Consider the following 4,806-nt stretch of genomic DNA (forward strand, 5'->3'; position numbering starts at 1 on the left):
CGACAGCGTTACCAGGCCAACAGCCCATCTCTCTTGTGAATGGAAATGCTGTTTGCTCTCCTGGTGTCTCAGTCATCATTTAGTGGCTCAAACTGGCACTGGAATGTTTTATTACACCTTGTACAGATTTCATTCAAAATCCGGGGCTTGTTTTGTTTGTCCCTTGCCTCCCTGAAGTGTAACTGAATCTGGCCACGACAGACCGAGTGCGTTCGTGCCTGCGTGGACTTCAGAATGCACACAGGATTGGTGAGAGTTGGGGGGCTGATATTGTGTGATTATTTTTTTTTTAATTGAATACATAAGCCCACCTTCTCAGTATGCTTTGCTTTCTGAATTGCAATGTCAGATATGTATTGCTTGTTACAGGCGAGTCCCATAATTTAAATTAAGGCAAAAAGCCTGTTTGAATTGCAAGGCATCAGAAAATGGAGGGATATTGCTTATTTTTTTAATGAATTAAAAATGCTGCAGCAGTAACTTAATTGTTCTTACACTTTCACTCAAATATGAGAAGAGGGGAGGAAAGGAGTTAGCCGCTTACTATTTATACATAAATAGCCGTAACTGCTTTTTCCTCTGCACATGGACATCAACTTGAGAGTACTCATAAACTAAACTTTTCATGGAATGGCAGTCATTATTCATTATTCTGTGATGAAAAAGATGTATTCATCCTTGTATTCCAGCACTATTCCAATTTATCTTTGTTGGTAAGATGTGCTCTGCATACCACCCAAAGCCTCTTTTTATTTTTTTCCCCTCTACAGGTTTTTCAGTACTTTGGGGCAGGGTGGGCAGTCCTACCTACCAGAAGCTGCAACCTAGCCTGCCAGGCCTGCATCCGCCCCTTGCTCTCCCACACCGTTTTCTCCTCCAAGTACTTTTAAAGGCCCTGAATACATCCAGGATTGAAACATTTTAAATGTCAGTTGTACCTGTTTTGCAGACTTTTAAGTTGCTTTTACCTGAAAAAGACATCTCACGCCTTTTTTTTTTTTCTCTTCCCCATTCTGGTCATTCTAAATATTTGGCTTTCGAGGTGACTGGCTATGTTCAGAATGGAGTTTGACTCCAGTCTGCTACGTCCTGGTCTAAAAATCAGTTCCTGGATGTAATTCCTTGAGCAAAATGGATTATTTTCATTGTAGTGAAACCTGAAGTATTAGATATTTAGTCAGTCATAAATCACGTCGTACAAGAACACAGGCTTTTCAGCTGTGCTGGAAGTTGCTTGACTGTTTCTGTGGCTGTTGTGTTCTCTGCCACGGCACGAAGTGAATGGTAAAAGCTGCAGTGCAGTCCGTGCCCTCGATACGCAGTTGGTGCGCGAGGCCAGGTGCAGTTTCTGATGTCAGAACCAGTTTGATTTATTCATGCTGACAGACTGGCAGTCATGTGGTGTCAGCTGTGCGAACTGGACATCTCCAAGGAGTCTTTAAGATGGTTATATCTATTAATAATTTCATTTCTGTGTATGATGAGACACCAAGGCTTGCTCTGGAGCCAAACGGGCCATTTTTTGCTTCTGTATGTCCTCAGAGTGATTGCTTAAAGTAGCACAAATAGTACAGTGTGAAGTAGCGATATACCTGTTAAATATCCCGGCTCACCAGAGCGTGGTTTTGGACCATGACAAAGATTGTGCTTGACAGTTAATCATTTAAAGCTGTAACGCCTAAAAGTAAAGGGCTGACTCGCTGCATCGCATTGCATGCTATTTTTATCCGGGTTCTGCCTGTGGCTGTGTTTATCGTTTAACATTTAAGAGGGGTGTGGCCTGACCATACAGAATTGGCAGCCCGGAAGCTACCGTGCTCTGGAGCTGCTCCCACCCAGGTTCCCTGCATGGCCTGGGGATGGCAACTTCTCCTTTTCCCCAAAAATGCGGCAGAAATACCTGCTTATCTTGCAGGGTGGCTGGAAGGAATCATTAGCTAACAACTTTTAACTACTTTGAAGATGAAAAATGTTGTGGAATTCTTAAGTGCTGTTTCAACGATCTGCGGCAGATAAACCTTCTTGCCTTTCATGTTGTTTTTTTTAATACCACAAAGGCCTGTTCTAATTAGTGAAAAAAATCACAGTCACAATTAGTGCAAGTTTGATGACTTAGAGTAGGCCTTTGAGATATGTATAATACTAAACTGTGTATTTTTAAATAAAAATACTCAACTGTGGCCACATTGAGAAAAGACTATGAAGTCACACATCCCAAATGCAGGTGTAAGTTAAAGTTGCCCGTGCGGCCTCAGCCTGTGCTCCTGACAGGAATGCTTGTCGTGTTTTTTTCTGCCTCATCTTTGGGCTATTGAATACACAGAATGTCGTGGCTGTGAGGACACGTCAAGATTGCACGAGTGGAAACTCTGGTCTTGGTGAAGGTCCTGGCGTTGCCCCTTAGTCCCAGTCTGTGTCCTCTTTTGCTCCTTCTCCTGCTGTGCAGGAGCTTGCCCAGCGTGACTGGAATCTGGGGAGGGAAGGAGTCCAGCTGCTGAAATCCAAGATGCACAAATGACCACCGAGTTCTGGTGTTTATTCATGGGTACAACAAAAGACTCATGTTTTGCAAATCCTCCTCTTACTAAATTTCAGCTCCTTCCCTAACAAAGAGAGCTCTTTTAATGTGTCCAAGATTTTTGAATAGATGAAAAACAATGTGTTTTTTTACTAGACTGTTTCCTGAAAACAGACATTTGGCATTAAAAATCAGAAAAATGTTAAGCCACTGAAAACAGTTTTGCAACAAAACTGGCAGGCATTGTAAGAAATGTGCCGCCTCTGTAATACGCAAGGACTGGGATCGTACATTCATTGCGAGTTAGGTACGATAAAGCCTGACTGTCTCTAACTCTTGGGGTTCGTTTGTGTTCCATGAATAGATTACCTATAGTCCCCATAAAAAACGCAATTTTGCACAAACCTGTTGATTTGTGTTATGGTAGGAAGAATATTATGTTGGGATTAAATCCGCAGCAGTGTCTCTCAGAGATGTGCTGCCAGAGAGCTGTCTGTTATTTTAAAGGTTTGGAATATCGTCACCTGTGCTGGCGATCCGGCACCAGCCAGGGCTGCGGTGAGACGATGGCGCAGAGCCGCGAGCTGGGAACCACGTGCCGTCCTTGGCCAGAAGGAGGAATTGGTTTCAAGTTGAAAATGCCGCGTTGTCCAAACAAAAATAAGGACGCTTGGTAATGGGGCAGCTTTTTCCTGACTACTTTGCACCAGCTTGGCTTCCTTATCTGCTTTTGCTTTCAGGCTTGCTTGGTCTGTATCAGCTGGTCTAATTAAATATTTTCTTTCTATGTGCAGACCTAATGTTTTATATCTATAGACTTTCATGTCCTCAATATTAATGCTTAGGCAAATTGGGCTTTGAAAGAAAAAAAAATCCCAAGAAAATGTGCATTGTAAGAAAAGGGCAGAATTGGAGAAGTGTCCCCTGGTAAAAACAAAGGCAAAAATCCCATTTCTGTAATAAAGCTGACATCCATCTTCATTTATATACATGTATATATCATATATAATAAATATATTAATTCAGAATACATGTTTTATATATAAAATATATATAACATAAAAATAATTAGTGTTTTCCTTGCCTTTTTCCAACATGTATGGATGGTTCATACTCTTGTAGTTCATAATTCTCACTCGCTTTTTGACAGATGCAGTTTTGGCAAAACCTCATTGTGCGGCACTGGCAGTTTGAAGAAACACGGTCCAAAACGGGGTGTGAAGTACCGTGTTAATTTTCAAAATGCCCAAATAGTCCTGAAGCTTCACTAGTAAACTGAAAGCAAGAACTGGCAAGTCTGTGACAGGAGGAATATTACCTTATTTCCTACAAAGAAATACTGGAGCATTTATCTGGCCTTTCAGCTGGGGAGCTTTGGCAGTCTGCTGATGTACAGGAGCTCATCTTTTCTTCTTAGCTTTAAAAAAAAATGCCTTTAGTTTACAGGCTTCTACCCTTACCCCAGCCTGGCTGCAGGTTGAAGTTTAGTTTTCACATGCAAACACATCCCAAACTGACTCTGTGCTTCTCCACCGCGGTGGAAGGAGGTGAATCCCTCGGCGGGCACATGCGGCTGTTCGGAAGCCCTGGTGGCCACAGGCCCTTGGGGCCGCGACGCTGGGTTATAGCAAACCACGCTTTTGGAATGAATTACAGGGTGCGTTTGCGTGCCCTCGCAATTACCCTGCAGTCAGCTCCTCAGGATGACATTTCCCTCGCTACAAGAATTTCTGACCTGAACTAATTTAACTCAACAGCGAAGCGCCCGCTGGCCCCAGCACTGTCGGCAGACCGAAGCTCAGCCCGTTACACCGTGTCGTTCGGCTGTCGGTGGACTCGGCCCTGGGTGTGAGCCGGTGCGAGCCGGCCTGTGTCGCTGCCGTGCAGCGGGGTCCAGCCGGGCCGACCTAACAGAACTCGGGTTTAAAAATCCCCTCTGTTTGTAGTTAATGGTGGCAGGGGCTGGGACCTGAGCTGGACCCTGCCCGCCCTCTCGCACTGCTGAGCCCCAGCTGATCCCGGTCCCCTCACTCGAGGATCACGAACACGGAGCTCTATTTTTAGCGCTCACAGACCAACGCGGCGATCGTGCTCCCGCCGCTGCGGCCCGCGCGCCCCGCCCGGAGCCCTCCCGCCACAGGACTACAGAGAGAGCGAGCGGCCGGAGGAGGCAGAGCGCACGCCCAGCGCCGCTCACCCCTCCCTGCCCCGCCGCCGCCGCCGAGACAACATGGCAGCGCGCCGCCCTCCCGCCGCTACGCACACGCGCACGGCAGCGGCGTGCCGGA

Source organism: Phalacrocorax carbo, chromosome 8 (genome assembly GCF_963921805.1).
Source record: "Phalacrocorax carbo chromosome 8, bPhaCar2.1, whole genome shotgun sequence".
Classification (NCBI taxonomy): domain Eukaryota; kingdom Metazoa; phylum Chordata; class Aves; order Suliformes; family Phalacrocoracidae; genus Phalacrocorax; species Phalacrocorax carbo.